Source organism: Calonectris borealis, chromosome 1 (assembly GCF_964195595.1).
Source record: "Calonectris borealis chromosome 1, bCalBor7.hap1.2, whole genome shotgun sequence".
Taxonomy (NCBI): domain Eukaryota; kingdom Metazoa; phylum Chordata; class Aves; order Procellariiformes; family Procellariidae; genus Calonectris; species Calonectris borealis.
Genome location: NC_134312.1, coordinates 125208670 through 125217043, shown reverse-complemented (window position 1 = coordinate 125217043; position 8374 = coordinate 125208670). Strand labels below are relative to the sequence as shown.

General features: G+C 54.2%; 1 long non-coding RNA gene across 2 annotated transcripts; it reads left to right on the top strand.

Annotated features, from left to right (window-relative positions):
• Positions 1–4714: 4714 nt before the first annotated feature.
• On the top strand, positions 4715–7971 carry LOC142073708 (uncharacterized). Of its 2 annotated transcripts, XR_012670458.1 has the most exons (4): positions 4715–5734; positions 6794–6923; positions 7048–7260; positions 7835–7971. It is a non-coding gene; the product is annotated as an uncharacterized LOC142073708 (long non-coding RNA). The 2 variants fall into 2 exon arrangements; XR_012670456.1 differs by having other exon boundaries at positions 7048–7971.
• The last annotated feature ends 403 nt before the right edge of the window (positions 7972–8374 follow it).

Below are 8374 nucleotides of genomic sequence, written 5' to 3'. Positions count from 1 at the left end.
GATGGGCCGTGGAGCTGCGTGGCGTGGGGCTGTGCCGTCAGACTCCAGCACAAGGCTTCCCGCAGGCAGTTCGCACCTCCTCATTCAAAATGTCCCCCCAGTCCCTCTGTCCTTCCTCTCTGCCTCTGGTGGGGTGTGGGTGGGTCTGGGGTGCGCAGCGCTGGACCAGCAGGAGAGGGCCAGCATGGTGCTGAGGTGACTCTTTGCACTTTTGTTTTCTGTTGCAGCCAGGATGTATTATCCGAACCCATAAAATGCATGAAATTACCCAGATCCAAGCTGACTCTGTGCCAGTCCCGCTCCCACTGTAAGCAGCAGGACGTAAATGCTGAGTTTCCACATTTTTAACACGATTCCTAGTTTTGTCGGACTCCTCCAGCCTAGCAGCATTTCCCAGGGGAAGCTTCTCTCTCCTCCCAGGGGCACCTGAGAGCCAGGCTGGGACAGTTCTGCCACTCATTCCCCGCCCCGCAAGCCCTCAGCAGCCCAGCTCAGGGAGACTCCTGCAAGGAGCCTGCGGATGCCGGTTGACCCGCGAGGAGCCCTTGCACGGGGATGCCCCCCCTGCCCTGTGCTGTCCCCTCTGACCCATGGCCGAGGGGAGGGCAGACCCCTGCCATTGCTGCCACAAGAAAGAAAGGCCAGAAGGGAAGCTACCTGGCAGCCTTGGCGTTAACCCAGCGCGCATCCACCACGGCTGGCTGGGAAAGCCCAGCCTGACACCCCCCCACCCATCATCCAAAAGGGGCCCTGACTCCATGTGCTGGTTTGGGGGGGGGGCACAGCCCTCGGCACCTCCCCTAGATGCAAAGACCTGCAGCAGGCACCTGCAGGCAAGTGAGTGTCTCGGGCTTGGTCCTTGCTGTAATCCAGGCTTGGGTCCTTATGCCGTTCTTCCCCGCTGAGACCTCGGGCACTGCTTGTCCTTGTTTGAACCCCTCTAGGGATCAAGCCCTTTTGCCAGGATGCTGCTGCCTCCGCCCGCAAAAGGACTTAATCATTTATTCCAATGCAAAGGCTGAGGAGCATCTAATCCCAGAGAGCAAGCAGACCATTGCGGAGAGGACACCTCTTCTCTGCTGGCCTCTTGCTCCCTCCGTCCAGGCAGGCAGAGGAAGATGTGCATGTGCTCGCGCCTGAGCCCACGCTCGCCTGCTGTCTGTGGGAAACGTCCCTTGGCAGGAGGAGGCAAGTCTCCTCCTGCTCTGCAAGGTTAGAGCTGCTGGGACATTCCCGTCTCCTCCTGCCAAAAGCACTGCTGCTGAAATCGCATTGCTGCAAATAAAAACGTCTCCTGGCTAATTACTAGGGAACGGTTCGCCTTCTATTTTTAGACAAGCTTGCAAGCTTGCATTGAAGATTACCCTGCTCCTGTTTCTATCCCTGTCTCTTTGCTGTGCGTGTTTCTCTTCCTTTCTCTCCCTCGCTGCAAGTCACACTGAACCAAGCTCGGCTTCCCGTGGGGTCGGGGAGCAGAGGATAGCCACGCGCTTGCGTGCCAAAAACAGTGATTCTAAAGCCATCGAAAGCAATTGCTTTAGCATTAGGTGGAGAGGGAGCAGCATTTTGCAGAGCCAGGAGCCGCTTCTCAGCTTGCCATGCCCAGCCTCTGCCTGCTGAGTGCTCCCTCCACCTGGCCACAGCCAGGGACCTGCTTCCATCTGCTCCACACGCTGCTCAAATCATCCTGTCCAAGTTCTACAGTCTTCCAAGACAGGGGAGGAATAAGAAAGAAAGAAAGAAAGAGAGGGGGCCCTTTCAAAGCCCTGGCCGGTGGGACGGTCAGCGCGTAACATGGAAGCAGGGGCAGCCGGACGGGGGAGAGGGGCAGGGATGGCCACACGCGTTGTAAATCCTGCACCGACCTGTGCGGCGGCAGCGGGAAGGCACGCCACGGCACTGCTGCTCCGCACAGAGCTGCACGCTGCGCTCGCCCCGCCGTGCCCACGGCCGCAGCAAAGAGCGGAGGCTATTCCATCTGCCTGCCGAGGGGGACCGACCGGTGTCACAGCGGTCCCGGTGCTGCCTCGGGATGGCAGTCCTCCCTGCCGGGAGACCTGAGATCGCACGGCCTCAAAAGAGCAGGGGTAACGCGTCCAAAGCAGCTCTGGAGCCCGCAGGCATCCCCCACTGCGTGCACGGATGCGGGAGGCAGAGCCCCAGCCAGAAGGAGTGCATCCAAGCCTGCTTGGCGGGGTTAACCTTGGTCCCAAAAGCCGGTTAGGCAAATTAGCACAGCGTTTTCCCCGAGCTAATTAACTTCCCTCACAGCAGGGCTAATGAGCTCCAGCGCAGCGCTTGGCTGTGGCAGCCAGCCAGCCCCGCGGCGAGGGGCTGGCCTCGAGGGCTCGCTGCAGCCTACGGCATCGGCAGGCACTGACTCCCTCCGGGAAACTCCCGCTCCCGAGCGCCCACCGCCCGGCACCACCGGCCCAGGGGTGGGGGGGCTCAGTCTTCCCCACTGGCCCTGGAGGCCACCTGCAGTCTGGGGAGTGTGTGGGAGTCCGCATCTTGCACCAGGCAGGTCCAGAATGCTCCTCAGAGCAAGCACAAGCCTCAGCACCTCCAGGCAGCTCCGGAGGGACACAGGTGGGATTCCCTCCACCGGGGTATGACAGCGTTTGGGCGCTGCCTTTCAGCACATCTCTTCCATTTTTTGGTAAGCACGGGCACAGTCCAGCCCTGTGTCCACTGAAGTCAGTGGCCAGTTTTCCATTGATTTCAGTGGCTGGTGAAGCAAAATGTCTTCAGTATTCTCCTCCTCTCCTCCCGTCCCAGCAAACCACATTTATTTTACCCTCCACTCGACTCTTCTGGGGATCGATGGGTCATCAAGATGATGAGTTAGTGCCTGCAGTGACAGTGGCACTTTCCATTACTGCTGATATACCTGGGGGACACTTGTCTCCCAAAGACTCATCAAGGCTGGGAAATTCAACAAAGAGGCTAAAGCTGTCATTTGCAACGAAGCCACCCCAAAGCCCCAGTCCTGTGGTGTAGGCAGGACCTTCCCAGACAGGCAAAGACCCCTCTGGGCCCCAGGAGGTCCCCAGGGACCCTGGCACGGGTGCCAGTGAACGTGGAGCAGAGCACAGGCTTGCACCTAGCCTTCTGTTGCTTTGGGGTTTTCTCCCTCTCCCTTTTCACCAACTGATTTCCTCACGGAGAGCTTTTAGGGTAAACACTTCTAGCTGGGGAATGATTTCTTTTCCTGCGTATCTTTCATAACTAGCAGACACCGGGTTTTTTTGAGGTTGCATTATTATGACATTTTAATTGGCTCAGGACTACGCAAGTCTCAAAGCCAATTTGGCCCCAGCATTTTCAGGCAGAACTGTTTTCTGTCTCCATTTTGATAGATACTTCACGCTGGCCAAAATGGCCTCGCGTTAAATAAAACAAAACCTCCTCTTATTTTACAGCTCATGGGCGATCCGGTTCCTTCCCTTCCTGCTTTAATTTCAGCTTGAAACATGAACCGTACCTGTTCCCCCCATCGCCGAGCTGCCCGCCCGGGGATGGCTGCAGGGCGAGCGGCAGCTGGGCTGCCTGTTCCCACTCGCCTTTGTTTCGCTACCGTGCCGGAGCCGGGTCTGAGCCAGCGCACTGAGTAATTGCAGGATTTCAGGCAAAGACGAGGCTGCAAGTCGTGAACTGCTAATGAGTGGGTGTAGCTGGAAGGGCTGGCGGGGGCCGGTGAGGGACGCTCGGGGCCGGCGGGAAGACAGCCGGCCGTGTGTGTCGTGGCAAGGGCACTGGCTGCACTGCTCCAGCAAAGCCGGAGGTCGTGTCGGAAACGTGCTACACGTCATGACGGCAGCGGCAGACGGCAGCGAGACAAACCCCCGGCGGCTGCAAAGCCCGCGCGGAGCATCCCCATGCGCAGCAGTGCTAATCTTTAATTTGTCACACCTGCATGGCTCCCCCGGCCTCCTTCCTCCCTGCCTTTTTTTTTCCGAGGCGCTGGCTTTGATGCTGCTTGACATCCCGATGCTCCCGCTGCCGCTCCAGCACCTTCCCCCAGGCTGCCCTCCCCTCCCACGCTCCCCATCTGGGGAGGCTGCCACCTGCAGACCCCACTGCCCCCCGGGAGCCACTCCGCTATGCCGTGCCTCCCTCCCACCCCTTCCCGTCAGGATTTCCCTTCGAAGCAAGGCTGCTAATTGCTGGGTGTTATCACCCAGGAGAGGCTCCAGCAAAGCCGGAGGAGACCACGTGGATCCTGGGTGTAGTGCTCGTCCGTCTCCCCATTCTCCTCTCTGCAGCGAGAGCGGCAAGCACCCCTGGCCCCCAGCAAGCTACCTGCCTCGTTAGGGTCGCCACCAGAGGGCTTTTAATTAGCGATGGCCAAAATGCATGGCTCAAGTCACTGCGACGGCCCAGGCATGGCTCTAATCCACTGACACAGCACACACAGGCACCAGCCCAGGGACGTGCATCATGTATCTGCTCCCCTGCTCGGTGCCTTGCTTGCTTGCAATAGCGAGGTTGCGGCGGCTCGCTGCATACCCGAGGCGAAAGGGGCAGAGCTGCCCACTAATGCCACGCTGCTACCGAGATGGAGCCCATCTGCCCCAGCCTTCCGTGGACTGGAAATATTTTTGGTCAAAAAAAAAAAAAAAAACAGTTTGTGCCATGTCTCAAAAATCTTTCAGGTTTTGGGCCCGTTCTGAGCTAAGCTGCTGAGAGGGTCCCGGACAGGAAAGGCGCAGGATGGGATGGCAGGCAGCTGGGAAGGGTGTCAGCCCTGCAGCTGGAGGGCTGGGTAAACCCTGCCCTGGGCTTGGGTGTGACAGGCATGTTGATGTCTGTAATGTATCACCCTAGGATCTTGTGTCAACCTTCCTAGCATTTCTTTCTTTTTTTTTTTAACCAACCTGCCAGGTGTTGCTGCAGTTCATAACCTGAGATTACTTTTTTTTTCTCTTTTCCTTCTGACTTCATGCTTTCAATATGATTTACAAAAATTGCTTATAATAAGGCTCATTCAGCAGCTGGATAATGGTTGTCAGGAATTAAGAGACACTGTGGCATGTTTAGCACAGAAGCGTATTGTGTCTCTCTCTGGTTTTAAGGCAGTTTCTGTTAAGAGTAAGATGCGCAAAAGTACCTATGGGGTGCCAACAAGGGCATTTCTTGCAAGTGATGCGAGGTTGCAAGATGGAGGAGGGAGTGTAAATGGCCTCAGCAGTGAATTCACAGCTGTAAATCCAGATTAGAAGAGTTCAAGGTCTTGGAAAGGCTGTGTTAATCCCTTCCTAACCTTGGCCTTAAATGCTTGAACGATCAGCTCTCTCCCCGCCGCGTCCCCGTTTGGCAGCTGTGATCCGCCTGCCAGGCGCTGAGCGGGGCCGGGGAGGGACACGGGTTGCAGCCCCCCACGGGACCTGACAAAGCAGGTCCCCACCCCTTGGAAAGGTCTTTTGGTCCCGGCGTTACCTTCACACCCAGAGCATGGGCGCTCAGCTCGCCACGCCACCCCCGCGGGTGGCAAGCCCCTCCTGGGCAGGAGGGAAGGTCCTTTGTCGGCAGCGGGGCTCCTTCCTCTCCATCAGCCTGTTCCCCGGCAGGACCTGCCCTTCTGCTCCCCCTTTCTTCCTGGTGTCACCTCAACCACCCCTGCTCGTTTGGGGATTTTTTTTTTTTTTTTTTTTTTAGAGTAGGAAGAAGTGATGCCTTTGTGGCTAGCGGCTCCTGGGTTTGCCCGTTCTTCCTTCCGCCAGGCTCGCTCCACGTAAGCCGGAGCTAAGTCTGTGGGCTAATTGGCTTTATTTATTGTCTCTTTTAAGGCTTTGCATTGTGCAGGGGGTTATTTGCTGTTGCTGCTGCTTTGCTTATTTGTTTGGGGCAGGGGTTTTGTTTTTCTTTTTGCCTTCCTCTCAGGGGCCTCTGTAATTGTCACCTCAGGCATCAATTAAGGGCTCGCGGTGCTTTCGGGCACTGTCTGAGCTTGGGAATTGCACAGCTCTGGGGAGGGGGAGGCTGGGCGCAGAGGCAACCCCGGCAGGGAGCCTGCGTGCGGGGACGCCATGGGGTGATGCTGCAGGGAGGGGGCCGGGGGCACCGCGGGGCCGAGCTCTGGGGTTTCATAACCGGGGCTCTTCGGAGGTTTGCTGTTGTAAAGGTCTCTCCGCTGAAGCTGAGCTGCATAAACTGTTGGATAATCTGTGTTAGAGGCTTTTCCTCCCTGGCAGGAGAGCTGCTGGATGCCAGCCACATGAGTGTTTCATACTTGCAAACCTCTACTTTGCTTCCCAAATTCAGCCGCGCAAAATTCAGCCAATTGTGCAAACAAAAAATTGGGGAGTTTTTTGCATGGTTTATTACTAGCAAAATCCTCTTGCTTTTTTTTTTTTTTTTAAATTGCCAAAAAGTGCAAAGAATGTTTCGTTTCTCCTGAAACAAGCAGAAAAGTATCCTGTTTGGGTTTTGGAGAGGGGGGTTCTTGTTTTTCTATAATGGTCTGCAGCAGGATCCCAGGGAGTTTGGGAAATCGCAGTGGTCTTGCTACTGTAACACAGAGCACAACAGGATTGTTCCTGTGTTCCCTTAGCATCTATAGGTGGAAAAAGAGAGATTTGGAGACATATGGGTGCTTCCACGTGGAACTTCTCACCCACTAATTCTGGTTATTATCACCTTGCTGCCTAATGAATGCTTTGAATGGTCTGTCACAAGTTTTCTATGCAAGACAAATTGGCTGTAGGGAATGAATGATGATGCCCATTTTGTTTCATCCCCCAAAACGGGGGATTTCCATTGCAGCTGTCCCATGACTTATTTTTCTCTCCAGGGGACAGAGGCTGGGATGGAGTTACCTTCCCAGAGGTTGTCTGAGGAGCAGTGCACCCAACTCCGTTACACTCATGCAGAAGTATCGCTGCAGACCTTCTCAAAGCCTCACTCAGCAGAAAGTAAGAAAGGTGCTCACATCAGTCAGCTATCTTCCCTCTCATCCTCCACCGGAGCATCTTTTCAGAAAATTAGGCTAACGCTTTGCATTGTGTTTGCCACGTGCTAAGAGCCTTCTGCCTGATTTCTGGTTAGTGTCAAAGGAGGGGAAAGAGGGAAGCAAGAAAGAGCAAAAGCAACGTGATCCTGGGCAAAAGACCTGCAGAGGCGTCCGGGCTCCCCACCGCAGCCCCACATGGAGGCACAGCCCCGTGCCGCAGGGATGCTCGGGGCCCATCTGCCTTGGAAGCCAAGTCCCAGGAGTCAAGCGATGCGATTAAGAAGTCAGCCAGGCATGCTGTCCACCGGGTAAAATTAGTCCCCGCTAAGGCGTTTCCTAATCCCAGGCACAATTGTGATAATCTAAGCACAGATTAACCAGGTCCAGCTGGAGTTAAGCTCCCCGTTCCCCATTTATTTTTGGCAGGAAGAGACGGCTGCTGCTCCGGTGTCTCATCGGACAGTCGCACACCGGATCTCCCTCGGGAGAACAGGGTGTGGAAACTCAGCGTAGTAGATCCACCTTGTGGCAGAGGTCCCAAATCCTATGGTTTTATCACAAGTTTTGTGATATAGGGTGGCATTTGTTCCGAGAACCCCATGTCGCAGATTTCTCTGATTGCATAATAAACCATCTTTTTGCTTCCAGTAAAAAAAAAAAAAAATTTTTGGCCCCCAAAATGCAAAGAAAACAATGTCAATGTAAAATTGTCTTCAAGAAAGCCCTTCCCTAGGACTTTTCTGTGGGGTAAATCAGTGACTAACTCAGGGAACGATCTCCATCTGCCTTCTACGCAGCAATATTTGATGGATTTCAAAAGCTACAGGGTTTGGGAAGAAAAAATACTACTTCATTTCACGAGTCTCCTTTTTACTTTCTCAGCTGAAGGCTTGCCTGTGGCTGGGGCTGGACACAGGAGCTGAAGGCTGTTCCGCTTTCAGGATCTCCCTGCTGCAGCGTCTGGATTTCTTTAAGTGAAACTATCAGTGAAGGCCCGTTGGGTTTGTAAAGCTTTGAGAATGTTCCTATTATTCTTAGATATTACAAAAGCTTGTTTTTCAAAATAAAATAAGCTCTTTGCCAAAATTTCATAGTCTGCCTTTAGTAAGAAAGGAAAAGAAGAGCATAGGGAATGTTAAAAGTTGAAACTGGTATTCCCAGACCCTTAAAACAGCTCTGTTTCTTTTTTTTTAAGAAGAAACATCTAATTTTCAGTCTCTTAAACATTTCTGGATCATTTTAAGGCAGCAAGAGCACCGTGGCAATGACTCACATTATTGCATTTCAATACATCCCTTTGTCATCTCCTATATAAGACGCTTTGTGTTTTGGCTGCAATGTAACTTTCTCACAGGCACACGTACGCGCATGTGTATCTGTGTCTCTGCACAGGAACCATACACTGTGAGAAAAACCTGGGTG